Source organism: Stegodyphus dumicola, chromosome 6 (assembly GCF_044657685.1).
Source record: "Stegodyphus dumicola isolate Sdum_Otavi_A_Nest chromosome 6, ASM4465768v1".
Classification (NCBI taxonomy): Eukaryota; Metazoa; Arthropoda; class Arachnida; order Araneae; family Eresidae; genus Stegodyphus; species Stegodyphus dumicola.
This window is the reverse complement of record NC_140773.1, coordinates 203,348-222,602: the sequence shown is the minus strand read 5'-3', so window position 1 is coordinate 222,602 and position 19,255 is coordinate 203,348. Positions and strand designations below refer to the sequence as shown.

Here is a 19,255-nt window from a genome sequence, read left to right as displayed (position 1 = left end):
ATAATCAGTTGAGAAAAATAATTGCATGATGGTGTGAGAGTTTGGCATGATGGATATAAGAGTTTTTTAATTCTTTATACGAAATTATACCTGAAAACGTGTGAACGTAACGGAGCTATACGAGGAAGTAACAGATCACCCAGTTTCGTCAGAAACAACTGAAAAAAACAAAATACGTTACAATGAAATGAAAAATATTCGATGTAGAATAACTCCAATTGCTTGGCATTTTATACACAAATTCCTCACCACGAGTCAGACTCGTAGCTTTTGCTTATGGCACAAATTCTTTATCACGAGACAGACTCGGGATAGGCCGTTATAGGCCAGAGGGTTAAAAATATACAAAAGAGCTGGATTTTGTGAAGAATGAATTGAATTATAGGAAAAATGTAAATATTTCGAGTTCATAAATTAATTTATAATTACTTGCATAAATAAAGCAAGTTAATATATTCTAAAGAAATTAGAGGCAAATGTGTAAAATTTTTAAACGACGATGACCTGATTTCTAAACGCCACAAAAATATCTTGATGAACTGACTTTTAAATACGGAGATGAACTGATTTTTAAACAGAAAAAAAATGTTGATGAACTGATTTTTAAACGGCAAAAAAAATATATTGATGAACTAACTTTTTAACGCCGAGATGAATTGATTTTTAAATGGCAAAAAAATATCTTGATGAACTGACTTTTAAACGCCGAGATGAACTGATATTTAAACGGAAAAATAATATATTGATGAACTGACTTTTAAACGGCGAAACAATACCTTGATGAACTGATTTTTAAACGGCAAAAAAATATCTTGAACTGATTTTTAAACGGCAAAAAAATATCTTGACGAACTGACTTTTAAACGCCGAGATGAACTGATTTGTAAACGCCAAAAATTATCTTGATGAACTGATTTTTAAACGCTGAGATAAACTGACTTTTAGACGGGAAAAAATATCTTGATGAATACTCAAACATAAACAAGTGTATACGAGCCAGTTTCCCTTAGAAAGTCCTCCACGAAGGCATCCCTCCCCTTAGGCAGATAGCCCTCGTGTGCTTTGCCATAATTAAATACACCAACACACACCAACACCAAACATAAACAATAAAGACTCATAAAACCGTAAAAGAAATTTATTTTTACTTGTACACACCAGATGACTATAACAACATTTGTACTAGAAATAAACTTCAAAACAAAATCTAAAGTTTACGAAATGCATTTCTGGAGATGGGAAAAATTTTACAAAAGCCCCTTCCCGGGTGGCACCGTTTTCTTCCCAAATTAATCTCCTTCTTTTCTCTTTTTCGGCGCTATTTCATGTGCCACCCGGATATTTTCTTCTCTCCTTCCATTTCCTATCTTCGTTCTTCTAGTTAGGGGGCCCCTTTTCTTTTCTCAGCTTTCTCTTTCGTCGAACCTATAACTTACGACAAATCTCGTTATTACAGCTCCCGCCCTCATACATTTACATTACTTTTTTACAATTATAATTCAACATATTCATATCACACATTATTTTACATCTAACAGTTATAATTCAATGTCACTTACTTACCGAGGATAGAACTTGAGATCTCTCTGTAGAAGCGAAGTCTCTTGCCAGCCTGTCTCTGGGGCCCCGGAAGGAATTAATTCTCTTAGGTACTTCAGCTTAAACCACTTCTTGTACCCTTTCCTTATCTTTCATACTTTCCCTACGTGGCGTGTACAATTCTTATTTTTTCTCCAGCTTCCATCATCACTTTGAACAACAATACGTCCTATAAAGGAACGAACATACCCTCTTCTATACAGATGAAATCTACCCTACCCAAAGGAGGTTCTCGCTTCAAGAGCTCTGCATGTAAAGTAAGTTTTTTTTTTCTTCCACTCTTCAGCAATCTGAAAAAGAAAATTGTTCTTAGTGGTTAAGTTTATAAACGAATATCTAGATTATGTGGAAACTAAATTAAAACCGGACCTTCTTCCCCTCAGTACTTTAACGCTCAAACGTACGCAGCTAACATGTTCCGCAAGGCACTAATACTGAAATCTGAATGTTTAAATTTAGATTTTGAGGATTATTATTTATCATAAGCTGTCAAATAAAAGACAAAACTCGCACTTCATTCGTACGCACATAGAGGTGGCGCAAAATCTCAATATACATTTCAGTCACTTCAAACCGCAATCATTCAATTAATAGACAGCGTCATCAAAGATCTGCAGTGTTAACAATTTAATCCGAAGAACATTTGCTTTCGTTGTCGAAGCGATTGAAAAAGATTTGGTGACACCGAAAATTCCAATCATCTGTTCTATCGCTGCATGAAGTTTGACGTTATGCTTGAAACACGGATAGTTTGCGTCTCACTCCCTCCATCTTCTATAGCTATATAGGTATATCTTCTATAGCTTCTATAGGTACCCTCATCATACTCTGTACAGCCAAGAGGAATGGGAGCTTGCACTGTTTATTAACGACTCCAGGTAAAAACCTGAATTGCAGCTCTAGGCAACTGGAAAGAACCAGGAACACGAAACTTGCCTTACCTTGTTCATACAAATCCAGGGAAGCAGTTGCATGGTTTGCAGTGGAATCATCAAACATATTCATACATCAAATATATGAACGACGTCTTGGAATCGTATGTAAGGCTGTTTAGGGATGCTATTGGCCCAGACGTTTTGGTAATGACTAATAACGCTGTTCTCAGAATTTTCGGAAACAGAAGTGGACTGAACAGTCTATTCAACACACTTCAGTCCTACTAAGCATGCATTGGATAAGAAAACTGCACCGAGCCTGATATCTGTCAGGATCTAAATAATGCACATTCTAAAGACTGGCGTGAAATTCCAAAGCAATTCACTAAACTGTGTGAAGATCCCGTATTCTGTCCGAAGTCACCATACCAGATATTAAATAAAGATTTCTCTGTCGGTTCCTATAAATACGACTAAAAATGTAATGTTTTGAGATTGATCAATTGGGAAACATGGTGATTTTAAATCAAGTACTATAAAATCCCTCATAACTGCCAATATCAAAATAAAGGTACTTTCGAAGATCTAAATTTAAATCCGAAATTTAGGCCTGTGAGATAAAAATATATGAAATGGGATAAGAAGAAAATAAGCTGGCTACTAATATATAAAAGAATGGGCTAAGAAACATGGAAAACATCTGTGTTGCGTTTCTGCCGACCACCATAAGAACTCTTATCCAACCAATGAATTATCCAGATTACAAAGGAACGAGCGACAAATTCCATTTTTGTTCCTTGATGTATGAACTCTGAAGGAAGAAATTTTATCTCAACTATAATAAAAGACCTTTATAATTTACTCGGCATAGACAAAACCCAAAGGAATCCTTTACACCCACAGCCATGGTAAAGAGGTTTGACCGAATTACCTTTAGTAACCACTCGCTAATTCTTTCCAGAAATCAACAGTACTGGGACCACACGTTAACTGGCCCACCGTAGTGCTATCTCGATCTCAGACGCTCTTTTGTCGTCACCTTCGTGATTTATTGTTTGATTGCTCTTCGGATCGCCTGAGGTGCCATTCTCCAGGCACGGTTTCAAATCATGTTCAATTTTGCTCGACAGCAAGTGACGGAGAAGATGAAGGCCCAGTTCGACACGAGAGCTACAGGACATCAATTTAACAAAAATGACAAAGTGTGGTTATGGAATCCAATTCGAAGGAAAGGAGTTTCTCCTAAACTACAGTCACCCTCGGACGGTCCTTACACAATCCTGAACAGGTAAACAAGTAAACGTGCATGGGAGCTCCTAAAACTTCACTATCGAATCAAACAGGTATTGGCCCAATGAGATAAGAAGATACACTAACCAGCTAGAGTATGAAATACTTGAACTAAGTATATGCTATTTCTGAGTAATACTGAAGTTATACATCGGAGTTGTTAATTTAAATATAAGAAGATAATAATATAAAATTACATACAAAGTTACATAAATTACACAAACTGTTTAGAATACTCATTAAAATATTGGATTACGTAAATATCGTAGAGCTGATATTTTGGAGATCGTTGTACGGGAAATTTTGCATTTTTATGGAAATACATATGCGATTTCATTTTGCTAATATTTTGTTAGTTGGAATCTTGTTATGCGACATTTGTTACAGGTAATCAGATCTGACCTCAGATCTTTCAGTCCAAAATTTATAAATAAAGCTCATGGTCTCAGCTTAATAAGTTAGGTATTATGGAGCAGTATGGAAATTGTTACTCTAGCACGGATTAAATTATTGGTGTGTAACCTATACATTGCTCTTTCGTTTCGGCTTTATCGTTTTCGGATATAACTTGTGCTTCGGCATAGGTCCAGTCCTAAAGCACCGAGCTTTTGTATACTTAACATAATTTTTGGATATAGGTTGTGTTGAGCTATCACCAGTCTTTTAAAGGTTTTTTTTTTATTATTTTTCCCCTCCAAAATGGCAGATTATGAACAGTTACAGCAGAAGGCAAAAATATATAGAATACAACATCACAATGAAAAAAAAAAAAAAAACCAGCTGTAACATAGTCCATTAATCTAACATATCTCTTGCCTCCCAGTTCCCAGTAACGCGCGGCGAGAAAAGTTTTGAGAAGATCAGGACAGTGGGATAGATGTGCGGCATCCATCACCTCTCCAGAGCTGCATGGAGTGCATATCGGAGAAGGAACAATATCGAATCTCAAAATCGTAAAAAACAACCTTATATTTAGCGTAGGTATAATGAAACACTCAATCGATTTCGAGGGCAGCTAAAGGTCCCTCCTCATCAGGAGAAAGAAATACATAGAAAGAAGAAAATAGGAATCATAGAAACACGTGGTGCTTATCAGCACTGCACGTGGTTATAACTAGATTTTTAATCAGAGTTGCACTGGCCGCCTACTTTTACTGAGCCAGGCTGTCTGATCAAGCATAAAGAAATATTAGCGAAGTTAAAATAGGGAGCGAGGGCAAATGCACATTACGCTCAAAATCTGAACTTCAAATAATGGAAAGCAACCACTGAACGGATTTTTATACCCTCTGGTAGTACCAAGTGCGAGAAGGTAACGCCATCTATCGGCAAAAATAATTGAATTAAGACAGTAGAATTTTAAAGGCATTAGGAAGGACTGGATTGGACTTCAAATCATTAACTAAACTTTTTAAATCTTTGTGAATGTGAAAAGCCTCAAGAAAATCCAATTCGCCTATGGAAGAAGCCTCTTGGATGATTTTTGCAGACCCAAAATCAAAATTATGGTTAAAAGTCCAGCTATGATACGCTATTGAAGACTTGTTAATTTCCCCTTTTTTGACATAAGATTCATGTTCCTTGATACGAAACTTCAACGCTCTTTTTGTTTGGCCAATATATCTTAAACCACACTGACATGATATACTATAAATTCCCCAAGAATTCAAGACAGAAACGCAATCTTTTAGAATCGAAGGGTGAATTTTATTAATAGGGGAGAAACCGACTTGAAAATTGAATTTCTGGAGAATCCGTGCAATTTTATAGCTAACAGAAGGATAAAATGGAAGCACGACAAGGTCATTGATATTATTTCTAACAGTGGAATGTCTACTTTGATGGGAATCTGAAAATTTTTTGACGGCTTTATCAATAATCACGGGAGAAAATCCACGGTCAATCGCAACTGCTCTCAAATAATTAAGTTCATTGGTAAGCAAAGATTCAGAGGAACAAACTTTTAGCGCGCGGAAAACATAATAGTAAAAAGAAGCCATTTTTTGCTTAACAGGGTGGCATGACTTGGCATGGGGTGGTAAACAAACTGCAAAGGGTTTACGGTACACAGTGGTGCTAAAATCGGTTTCATTGCGGATTATAAGAATATCGAGGAAGGGGAGGGAATTGTTGGATTCAATTTCAAGAGTGAATTGGATGGCTGGATCAATTGAATTCATAATAGATAGAATCTCGGATAAATCCTCTTTATAACCGTCAAAAAGTGCGAAAGTGTCGTCAACATACCGAATCCAAAGACGAAAAGATAATTTATCAAATAATTTCATCTCAAAATAGTGCATATAAATGTCAGCAAGTACCGGACTGAGAGGATTACCCATAGCCAATCCTTCAACTTGACGAAAATATGCATTTTGGAAAACAAAGTGGGTTTGACTTAGAGAAACTTTAGTAAGCGAAACCAACTCATTAATTTCAGTATGTGTGAAGTGAAATTCCCGAAGCCTAGTTTCAAGACAATTTAGTGCTCCTTCGACCGGAACATTAGTAAACAATGATTTGACATCAAATGAAACCATAATGGAACGAAGTGGGGAAATATTTTTAAGTTTATCAATGACTTCAACAGAATTTTTTACAGTGTGAATATTGTTATCAAGTAGAGGAGAAAATCTGGAAACTAAATATTTGGCCAAAGGATATGAAGCAGTGCCTATGTTGGAAACAATTGGTCGAAAAGGAATACCGGTTTTGTGGACTTTTGGAAGAGCATAAAGTCTAGCGCAATTAGTAATAGGCGGAATAAGTGATTTCTTCAACTGAGTTGGCAGAATGTGGGAAGATTTAATAGCACTTTTTACTTTCATGAGGTCCGAAGTTGAAGGATCTTTAGGGATCGAGCAGTATGGGTCTTCATTTATCAATTTAGAGACTCCAGTAATATATGTGTGTTTGTCCATAACAACGATCTGTCCGCCCTTATCAGCTTTAGAGATAATGATATTAGTATCAGAATGAATTTCACGTAAGATCTCATTTTCCTTTTTGCTAAGATTAGAACCCAAAGATTTATTGTTAAAATTAACGTTATGAGTAATTAGGTGGCGGATTGTATCCTTCTGCGTTTCGGAAATTTTGGAGAATTTAAAGGCTTTCTCTATAGGGGCGATGATTTGAGGAATTGAAGGTTTAGATGTCTTAGAAAAATTGAAATTATATTTTAATACTTTTAACTGATCCTCCGAAAGATTCCTATTGGAGATATTAACGATGGAGTTAACGTTTACAGTGGGAAGATCAGCTAGATAATTGGGACTATCCGACTGGTGTGTGAGTTTTTGGGAATCTTTCGGAGGATCAGTTAAAAGTATTAAAATATAATTTCAATTTTTCTAAGACATCTAAACCTTCAATTCCTCAAATCATCGCCCCTATAGAGAAAGCCTTTAAATTCTCCAAAATTTCCGAAACGCAGAAGGATACAATCCGCCACCTAATTACTCATAACGTTAATTTTAACAATAAATCTTTGGGTTCTAATCTTAGCAAAAAGGAAAATGAGATCTTACGTGAAATTCATTCTGATACTAATATCATTATCTCTAAAGCTGATAAGGGCGGACAGATCGTTGTTATGGACAAACACACATATATTACTGGAGTCTCTAAATTGATAAATGAAGGCCCATACTGCTCGATCCCTAAAGATCCTTCAACTTCGGACCTCATGAAAGTAAAAAGTGCTATTAAATCTTCCCACATTCTGCCAACTCAGTTGAAGAAATCACTTATTCCGCCTATTACTAATTGCGCTAGACTTTATGCTCTTCCAAAAGTCCACAAAACCGGTATTCCTTTTCGACCAATTGTTTCCAACATAGGCACTGCTTCATATCCTTTGGCCAAATATTTAGTTTCCAGATTTTCTCCTCTACTTGATAACAATATTCACACTGTAAAAAATTCTGTTGAAGTCATTGATAAACTTAAAAATATTTCCCCACTTCGTTCCATTATGGTTTCATTTGATGTCAAATCATTGTTTACTAATGTTCCGGTCGAAGGAGCACTAAATTGTCTTGAAACTAGGCTTCGGGAATTTCACTTCACACATACTGAAATTAATGAGTTGGTTTCGCTTACTAAAGTTTCTCTAAGTCAAACCCACTTTGTTTTCCAAAATGCATATTTTCGTCAAGTTGAAGGATTGGCTATGGGTAATCCTCTCAGTCCGGTACTTGCTGACATTTATATGCACTATTTTGAGATGAAATTATTTGATAAATTATCTTTTCGTCTTTGGATTCGGTATGTTGACGACACTTTCGCACTTTTTGACGGTTATAAAGAGGATTTATCCGAGATTCTATCTATTATGAATTCAATTGATCCAGCCATCCAATTCACTCTTGAAATTGAATCCAACAATTCCCTCCCCTTCCTCGATATTCTTATAATCCGCAATGAAACCGATTTTAGCACCACTGTGTACCGTAAACCCTTTGCAGTTTGTTTACCACCCCATGCCAAGTCATGCCACCCTGTTAAGCAAAAAATGGCTTCTTTTTACTATTATGTTTTCCGCGCGCTAAAAGTTTGTTCCTCTGAATCTTTGCTTACCAATGAACTTAATTATTTGAGAGCAGTTGCGATTGACCGTGGATTTTCTCCCGTGATTATTGATAAAGCCGTCAAAAAATTTTCAGATTCCCATCAAAGTAGACATTCCACTGTTAGAAATAATATCAATGACCTTGTCGTGCTTCCATTTTATCCTTCTGTTAGCTATAAAATTGCACGGATTCTCCAGAAATTCAATTTTCAAGTCGGTTTCTCCCCTATTAATAAAATTCACCCTTCGATTCTAAAAGATTGCGTTTCTGTCTTGAATTCTTGGGGAATTTATAGTATATCATGTCAGTGTGGTTTAAGATATATTGGCCAAACAAAAAGAGCGTTGAAGTTTCGTATCAAGGAACATGAATCTTATGTCAAAAAAGGGGAAATTAACAAGTCTTCAATAGCGTATCATAGCTGGACTTTTAACCATAATTTTGATTTTGGGTCTGCAAAAATCATCCAAAAGGCTTCTTCCATAGGCGAATTGGATTTTCTTGAGGCTTTTCACATTCACAAAGATTTAAAAAGTTTAGTTAATGATTTGAAGTCCAATCCAGTCCTTCCTAATGCCTTTAAAATTCTACTGTCTTAATTCAATTATTTTTGCCGATAGATGGCGTTACCTTCTCGCACTTGGTACTACCAGAGGGTATAAAAATCCGTTCAGTGGTTGCTTTCCATTATTTGAAGTTCAGATTTTGAGCGTAATGTGCATTTGCCCTCGCTCCCTATTTTAACTTCGCTAATATTTCTTTATGCTTGATCAGACAGCCTGGCTCAGTAAAAGTAGGCGGCCAGTGCAACTCTGATTAAAAATCTAGTTATAACCACGTGCAGTGCTGATAAGCACCACGTGTTTCTATGATTCCTATTTTCTTCTTTCTATGTATTTCTTTCTCCTGATGAGGAGGGACCTTTAGCTGCCCTCGAAATCGATTGAGTGTTTCATTATACCTACGCTAAATATAAGGTTGTTTTTTACGATTTTGATTGTCACTTTAGCGTGTTTCTCTTCTAGTCTAATATCGAATCTATCAAGATGATATTGTAGGCAGTCATGTCCGGTGGCAAGGCGGAATTCAGCGACCGCTCTACGCCTTGGGCCATTACACAAATTCGGGATAGCATTCTTCCAAGACTTATGAGAAACACGATTATAGAGATCTTCCTGAGCACGTACATTGATAGATCTTTTAATAAGGTCCCTAACAGTATGGAAAGGCAAAGGACGAGAAATATTATTCCCGATAAAAGCACCCTTTTTTTGCCAAGAAGTCGGCTTTTTCGTTACCTGGAATCCCACAGTGGGTAAGAACCCACTGGAGGACTATAGTTTTCTCAAGTGAAGCAGGTTTTGCAGATAATGTCGACAATCCAATATATCCTGCGATATAGGATTTTCATCTGAAACGATAACCAACAGAGCAGCTCGGGAATCACTGAGTATAACAACTCTTGTGAATTTTTCCAAGTGGCATGGTAGCTGGTACAGAGCTGTGCAAATCGCATCAATTCCACCGTCAAACGCAGTACCCACAGGGATGTCGAAAGAGAAAATTTCCAGTCTTTTAAAGTTAGAATCTAGATTGGTGGGTTTCCGAATGTGTGAGACGGCAGAAGCATAGATAATGGTCTGCATCCTCCTTTGACTCCACACACGCCATTTTCGCTATTGGAGAGATTCCTTTTCAGAAAATAATCTGGATATGGGACATGACCGGTGAGGTAATAAGTTAGGAAGAGCTTGGAGCTTCTAATTTCTGTGCCGATGTTTGGAAATAACCAAGCTGAACGGCGATGTAGTTCGGATCCCTACGTCATCAGATTCTAAGTATAAATTGTTCATTACGTTCATTTATTTATTGAATTGGTGTTTGATTTGTTGTACGTTATTTATTGAAATTATTATTTTAGTATTGCGTTGATGTTCAGTTATTGATTTTCCTTAGTTGTAATTATGGCTACCTGTCCGGGAGTCTCACTGCCCGGGATATGCAGTCTTTGGGAAGGGAAAATGCTATGAATTTTGTACATATGGTAAATAATTTTAATGAGCCTATGCGTAAATTGTAGTACCTCCTGTAAATTGTAACAAGAAAGGCCTCAGAGGGCGAAGCATCGTCACGAGAACACGGCTACAAGGTTTAGTCCAATTTAACATCATAACGTTAACATTATAACGTTTGGCTGCCTTGCCAAACTGGCGAAATAGCACGAAGTATTGTCGCCAAGCTTAGCGACATTTTGGCCCGATTGTTGTGTAACTGTAATTGTTTCGATCTCTGTGTAATTCTTAACTGTGTAAACCTTACACCAATTTCAAAAAATCGAAGGTACTGGAAATTTTTCGGCGGACAGGGTAAAACTATATAAAATTGGAGAAAGCATTAGTTTTTCAATTTAGTTTATAGAGTTTAGCTCAGATCACTTTGCGAGCTTGTAATATTAGCGGTCATAAAAGTGGCTTGCACTCTTAATGATAATAATGGATTTACTTTTGTAGTATTATTTTACTATTTAAATTTTATTTCGCTAAATGAGCAGAAAAATCTGAAGTTCCAGAACTTTAAACTGCTTTTGGAAAAATTAATTTTAACAAGCTATCATCGGTGCGCAGATAATAATATAAAGAAGAGTGTCTTTTTGTTTGTAATTCATACAAATCTATAATTTTATTTAGTATTTCGTATTTCTACATGGCTGAATTTATTTGCCCAACATGTTTGATGAGCGACAGCTGTCAAGCCAGTCAAGGACATGTTGAAGACATTGTTGGAAAGTCATGCTGTATGTGGCCGAGCATTGTCCTGTCGGAAAACATAACCTGGACCATCAGCTAGCACAGGCAGTACGGTCGACTGCATAATTTCATCAACATACCTTTGAGCAGTCAGAATACCTCGCAGCATGACTAATGGTGAACGACTGTTTCATCTAATCGCTCCTCAGACTATCACACATCCTATATTCTGCTCGTACAAATGGTACATCAGACCGCTCACCTCTGTCTTCGGACACGTATACAGCGGTCATCAAGCATCGACAAAAAAGTGGGATTAATCACTGATTATCACTTTCTCCGATCAGATACTGTCCAGCTTGAGCGACAGCGGCACTATGCAAGACGATGCTGCTTATGGTGGAGTGTCAAACTGCTTATGGTAAGCATCTTAATAGACGTCAAGATCGTAACACGTTGAGCGCGGCGCCGAATTTGCTGTCCTTTCTGTTCAGCCGGTAGCGAGCTAAGCCGTATTTTTGTTTAGAATGTTTTAATACATTTCCTTAAAACTAAATTTGATCACATTTCATTGAGACTATATTTATTTTTTAACTTTAATACTGTCGGTTCCGCGGGCCGACGCCAGCCAAACGAAAATTCCAGTTCCGGTCCCCAGGGACCGACGCCGGCCACACGGAAATTTTACTGCCAGTGCCCAAGAACCGACTCCGGCCAGTCCCAAGAGACCGGCGCCGCGCTCAACGTGTTAACCCCAGCGTCCCATAGTCTCCTGAGAATCGTATCCTCGGATATCCCAGAATCCCTGCGAGTTTACAAATGGCATTTTATCGCTGATAGCATAACGTAACCACGACCACATCACTTTGACCAATATTCAGATCCGTTTGTTTAGCCAACCAGCATCTTTTAGCCCTATGATGCGACCCTTCTCAAAGTTTGACAAATGTTTGTAACGTCGTCGAGTACGTCTTAAAGGCATTTTTCATTGCAATGCCACATTACAAACTTTTTACAATCTATCCAAGCCGTCAGCATAGCAGCGGTTGTAAATGCTGCTATGCTCCATTTAACATTCTACCAGCTCATCACACCTGCCCTTTAACATTCTACCAGCTATAAACTTCACACGCACACTGTATCGCTCCACAATTCTGAATGTTGCTGCAAGTTTAATCATTTACTTAACTTAACAAACCACATTTGCATACTGTGTTTTCGAAGTTCTGGCTCTGTTTTTCCTCGATTGCTTTTTTTTTCCAACAGTTTTATGTTTACAATGTTCTCACTGAATATAAAGACAGAAGTTTGTTTCGCTCGCTAAGTAATTTCTTTTAAAAGAGATGGCGCATGATTCCATGAACCAGATCATGAGACTATGGAAGTTTCCTGTATCGTAGCTCTCGAGATAACAAAGCAAGGACAAAAACATACAGAAACTGAGGAAAATTTAATCAAGCCGTGCGACCTGAAAATTGATAGATTGAGGATGCGGTGGAGTTTCTGGTGCATAAACTGAAAGATTATATATGCCGAATAGACGTAGAGGTTAATTTGAAGTAGGAAGAAATGAAAAATGAGCAGTGCCCTCGCCGGGACTCGAACCACGGACCTCTCATACGCGCCGAGTGTGCTGGCCATTACGCCACGAAGGCATGCTAAGCGGGAGAAATACCTTATATACTTCCCGCTTTTAAAGGGCGACTGGAGATTAAGGGACCCAATCACCAGATCCTGGTGCCGGAGAATCATCATCCACCCCCATTTTCAGTTCGGGCGCCACCGCAGAGACAATTAGGCATTTTTTGACAGTAGGAGAGATGAAAAGTGAGCAATGCCCTCGCCGAGGCTTGAACCACGGACCTTTCAAATACGCGCCGAAGAATTGAGGAATGAAATGGTATAAAACTTGCACCAGTTTCATTATTAGAGAATACAGACCAAGGAACGATGAGCGGTATGGTCATGGATATCAAAATATTGGCTTATTCTTCATTTCAAGATGATGACAGTCGTAGAATAAGGTTAGTTGTATGTGCACTACTTCCATCTGTGTTGATGTATCTTTGCGGATCAGACGTTTTAAACGGAATTAGATATAACTACCTTGCAAATGAAAATGAAGCAGCAAAGTAGACTGGAAGTTAAACATAACCTATACCTACTATGCTGTCTCAGATTTGGTCGGAAAACAATAATTGCAATTTTCCATTAATTTATCCAAAAATTAAAAAAATAAATAAAACAACTGCAAGCATAAACATAAATAAGAATCTCATCATCCTGCTTTGAGGCTGCAGCAGAGTTGATTGGCACAAGCCTTTTATTGTTATCAGACGTAAAAAACAACTGCAAACGAAAAGTTACAGACGCCTTTAAAATCACTCAAATGAACTACAAGTTCTCCAGATGAATGAATACGATAATTTTAAAGAATAACAGCTATTTTATTCAGTTAAAATGCAGCTTTAAATTAGCATTGCTAACATAAACATCATCAAAATAAGCTGAGAACCTTGCGTTCTAAACATTGCGTAAAAAAAAAAAAAAAAAAAAAATATTTTTCTTAACAATAATAATCGTTGCTATTCAACTACAAGAAAAGTAATAATAAAAGTATAAGTTGAAAATCATAGGTGAAGTAGTAGTTAAGTTTAAATAAGTTAAATAGTTAAGTTCTGAAGTTTCACAATTTCGCGCTTTAAGAGGAATTCTGTGTCAACCGACAGACTCGCTCTAGCAAAATGTTTGTCATCGACGTAACTTGGCAAACTGCCAGCTTACAAAAGGCCTGCCATTCGACGCTCTACGAGATCTTTAATGCGTGTGTTAAATTGAAACATTGCATTGCTTACCTAATTTGCTGATTTAAATGCAATGTATACTTATTAATAATTTTAATTTAATCTTTAGTAATATCTATAACCATGTAATTTATAATACATGGAAATGACATGAAGCTCTCGTGATTTGTAATTCACAAAGTGAAAATATTCATAAACATTTGCATTATTGAAATAAATAAAATATTTTTCTTACACCATGTATAACATATTTTGGTATGGAATCATTGTTTGCAAGCCCATTTGCAACCAAGCCTTCATTAACCCTTTGACTACTTTCGGAATATGTATGTCCCACTGAAAGTTAAAAAATGACTGTTGGGATAAAAAGCACTTAGAATTTTCTCACTGTTGGGGATCGTCTTCCAATAGTTCGAAAATCAAGACGCCGCCGTGCTCGTTACACGTAAATGAACGTAGCGAAAAGAACAAATATGAGCTGCCCAATGTGTAATGTTGGGTTATGCAAAGAATGATTTTTACCCTGTACCATACGATGTAAATCTATTTCATATAATAATGTTTTCCAGAATAATAGGTGTGTTTACAGTAAGTCGATCGCTACGTGTGGAACATACGTATCTTACCGTTACCTACGGCTGGGACATACGTATCTTACCGTTACCTACGGCTGGGACATACGTGTCCCAGCCTTTGGCTAGATAACCATTTGTCAAAAAAATCCCAAATGCTAAATTTACCTTGTTTATCACATATTTTGTCCACTTCGATAGAAAACGAGCCAAAAACAATTTTTTAAAGTTTTAGTCAAAGAAAGCGAAACACCCAGCATATAAATTCTGACATGCTTAAACTGAAATTATATGATTGAATGAATCTTGGTTAATCACTGCTTAGGTTTCTTTTTACATGAAATATTATGAAACAAATTTTTATTTTTTGTAGGTTGTAGTATGGTTCAACAATGCTATATATAAATCTAATACGTATTTTAAGTCGCGCTTTTGAGACATGAAAACCGCAAGTTGAATTTTGTCAATCGGCCCAGTAGAAGGAAAGCCATAGAACTGCCATCTTTTTTTTTTTTTTTTTTTTTTTTTTTTTTTTTTTTTTTTTGTAGCGTACATGTCATGCATCTTGAAGAAACAAAACTTACTTGTCTTGAAATAGAAATCTGCATAATTTCTAAACTTATTTCATCACTAAATTTGAAGAATGAATGAGATGCATTTAAATGTATAATAATAATAAAGTTAGGCATATGTGTCGATAGCACTCGTGGCACAGGCACGAGTCCTTATGATTTTCATTTAACCACATTATTAATCATAGATAAATTTGATTCTGGATGTTCTGTAATTTTGTGTAACAAATAGAATTGATTACTCTGATATCAGGTTATTTTTAATTCTATTACAAGTAAGTGTGTCTAAGTCTACTTCAAAACCTGTAAAACAAGAAAACCACCAAACAAAAAAAGTTAAATTGCAAAGAAGATTTTTTTTTCAATAAAGAAACAAATACCTGTATAGTAAGTACCATTACAAAAACCTACTGATGCGGAAAAGTAGTTAATAATTGAATGGTCACCAGTCTTCTGACTGTGAATAGTGATATTTAATGTTTAAAAATTATTCACATAACAGTAAATATATTGATTTGATTTTAAAATTGGACCTGTTATTAAGTCCCAGTGGTCCTTGTTTCCGAGATTGTCTGTTTTTAAATAGCTTTCTGGAAATAAGTGCTTCTAGGACATTCACAGAACAATTTTTTTTTTAATGAAAATTATAAAACACTGACAAGTTTGCTGTCCAAGTTATCGTACTGAAATTAAAAATTTTCTTGTATTTATGCAATTAGTTTATAATTTTAATCTTACTCATATTTCAACTTGCTTAACTTTGTGCATGTATTTTAGCAATTATTATTTATGACAATTTTCCATGGATGTTAAGTTTTGCTTTCAGCTGTATTGCCATGTAAAGCTCTTTTCCACTTTAAGAGTCATCGATTTTTATCTCAAGCAAAGTATTGTTAACAAATTCTTGTGTCTATTACTTGAAGACAATACTTTATTACTTGAAGAGCGACGTTATTTCTGTTCTGAATGTTTCTAGATCAAATCGCTTTGAATTAGAAATGCATTTAAGGGACTTGTTCTTTGATCACCTCCCATTTAATGAAAAAATCTTCCCTAAATAATTTGAAAGTTTACAAATTTGGGATTCCATATACCGTATATACCCGTGTATAAGTCGACAATATTAAGAATAGAAAAAGAAAAAAAAAAAAAAAAAGATCCGCCGCCGATCAATGACACGTTGGCGAAATTTATCATTAAATATATCATTCATATGAAAAAAACACAAAATTTTTATTTATTCTTTGTTTATCTCTTAGTTTTTAGCCCAAAGAGCGTTAGCCCAGAAAGGCTATTAATTTCGTTTTGGCATTTTCCGTTTGAAAACTTTAAATGTCGGTTCACTTTTCAAATTGTTCCCACCCAATATTATCGCCCTGTGTTATATTTAAAGAAATTAAATAATGAAGAATCTGCATAAACGTGTGTATGTTTCTCGCATTGTGATAAAACCACCAGAGCCATCCAATTTTGAATAACGTAATCTTCCACCGAATATGGACACGTTTAAGCCCTAATTTGGAATCTGAAACTTGTTTTATTATGGTTTTCATATTTTGTAACACTTCAACGAATTTTTGATTAACAAACTCAAGGATTTCTAAGCGAGCCATGGCAACATTGCAGAGAAAAAACATTTATCTCCAGCGCGCAAGACTGTGTATCGGAAATTATAAAGGTACGCCCATTTTAAAATTATTTTGCGATATTGCTGTCGAACTGAATTTTATAATTTAAGGGCGAAGAAATCGGCTATGATCGCGGCCATGATGTCGCTTGTAATTCACACTCAAGAAGACTGAGGTTCGAACTCCGCGGAGTACATCCTTATACTGATTGTCTTTACAGAGTAGACAACATACAGATCGTGCACAATCGTGGCGCAAAACGCATCAACTCAATGCAGCTTGAGCTTGGTGCGCGAAATGGTGCATTGATGTGCGAAATGGTACAAATAGGGCGCAGCCCCATCCACCTAATCGACAAGATTTTATGACAAACAAGGGCTGCGCCAAGCAAAAACCACAAACGAGGGCATCCAGCAACCCGGGCATGTCCCGGCAACAGGCAGTAAAATTAAAAACAAACCTAAAAACTTCAAAAACTTCAATTTAAAAACACTATAATCGGGAAACCAAAGGGTGTTAAGGGGCTCCGGGTAACAAAAAACATGTAAAGAAAACCAAGAAAATAAACTAGAAAACATCACAACAGGAAAGCAAGAAGAAAGAAAAATAAAAACTAATCAAAATGGTGGTTAGTAAAAACAAAATATAAGGAAAGGACAAAACAATTACAAACCACTCATTCTCAGAACAAGCAAAAGTCCAATCAGCACACTTCAAATCGATCGATGTAGAGTGTAAAAACCTCCAACCAACAAAACCATCAGCAAAACCGGAAAAATAAAATCACAGAACTCTAGAAACCGCCACTACCAATAATCCGCCTAAATATGACCAGAGGAAGGATCATACCAACAAGCCGCTGAGACACTAGTTCTCAGCGGCATATTAAATTAATATTTAATAATTACTTAATGGCAGTATGTAAAGTTTCAATGTGTACATTAAGGTAAACGTTATCTAAAAGTTTTCTCTTTCAGTAGCAAATAGTATACAAAACAATTAACATTGGTAATTACTCCATGTGATAACCATACAAAACTATAATAGATTTAAACTGAACATGTTAAATCCTCAAAATAAATGTGTGGTTGGAAGCGTAATTATACAATAAAAGACACCAGAAGACAAATCATTTTGTTCTACAAAACCAGAGCTGCAACACTTTGAAAATCCTTAAGCTTATAAACTATACATTAAAAACCTTGTTTACGCAAGATATATTAAATATATCAAAAACAATGAAATACGTATAAAATACATCAATTATATAAAAGCATAAAATTCACCACATACAGCACTGAATAAAATTATGTCTAAATTCCATATAAACACCAATCTATATCTAAAATTATTGTAACACAAAATTTAAAAACAAACTTTTATCAAATAAAAATACCAACATCAGAACGATTATTATTTAAAAAACGCATAAGTTCCCTTGCAAATTTAAATTCTTTTTCAGCACCTTTAAAAATCTTAATAAAATCATATTTTTTTCGTATGTCATAAGTAAGTTTCGTATGTCATAAGTAACATTCTTCTACATAGTGCTTTACCGATCCGACAACTCCACAATTATGACAATATTCATTCTCTTGTATGCCAAATCTTTTAAGATACACCGGGAAGCGCCCATGTCCAGTAACGATTTGATTAAAATCCAAATGACAAGAAATACTTTTATTAAACATAGGTTTTAAATAATAGGCATATTCTTTTCTTCTATTCGAATTATTCCAATTATCATACCACAAATCAATATAATACTGTTTGATTCTAGTAATAACCATTTTTCTTGAGGGCTGGACAACGGAACACTCCCCGGAAATATCCAAAGTCGCCTCTTTGGCCAACACGTCGGCCCTCTCGTTACCTTCAATACCTACATGAGACTTAACCCATCTAAATTTAATATCATGCAAACCTTCAATTTCTTTATATAAACACTTAATATCCATAACTAAAGAGTTATTACAATCGTAGCTTTTCAAAGCCTGTAATCCAGATAAACAATCACTATAAACTACAATACTATAACTCTTAGATAGGTTTTTCTTAATTCATTTATTAGCAAAATAAATAGCAGCAAGTTCAGCCTGAAACACAGAATTAAATTTTTCTAACGTTATCTTTGAATAATCAAACTCCGCCGCTCTGGAGCCCCAACAACCAATACCGCATAACACAATAGGAACAACAACTACTCTATAAATAGTTCTAATAATATCTCTCGGTACTTTTCCATTATGCCGGCGCAAGCGATAAAGTCGCCAATAATGGTACAACCGATTACAAACGGAATATTCTCGCTGGTAACCTTTTACGCCTCATTTTAGAAACAAGTCGCAGCGTTTTCTTATCAGATTGATTGTTTCTTTCAATACTGGCATATAATTACATAGGATTTTTATCAGATAGTACAGTTTTATGTCTAAGGCCATTTTCGGTAATTAAGTCAATTAGGATGCAATCACAGCGCTTACCCGAAGCCGAAAATATAGAAAAGGTAAAGTCAAGGCTTAAATTCATCCATTCTTAAGAGAATGCATTAGCGAAGTAAAGCACTGCAGTTTTACATAATTTCTGAGTAAGCT

At 35.9% G+C, this 19,255-nt stretch overlaps 1 long non-coding RNA gene across 3 annotated transcripts in view; it reads right to left on the bottom strand.

The window, feature by feature from the left end:
- Positions 1–1,120: 1,120 nt before the first annotated feature.
- LOC146996631 (uncharacterized) overlaps positions 1,121–19,255 on the bottom strand; it is a 67,761-nt gene continuing 49,626 nt past the window's right edge. For all 3 annotated transcript variants that reach the window (XR_015041514.1, XR_015041516.1, XR_015041515.1), the window contains 2 exons: positions 1,564–1,889; positions 1,121–1,425 (listed from right to left, as the gene is read on the bottom strand). This is a non-coding gene — a long non-coding RNA (uncharacterized LOC146996631). The remainder of the gene's footprint in view (positions 1,426–1,563; positions 1,890–19,255) is intronic.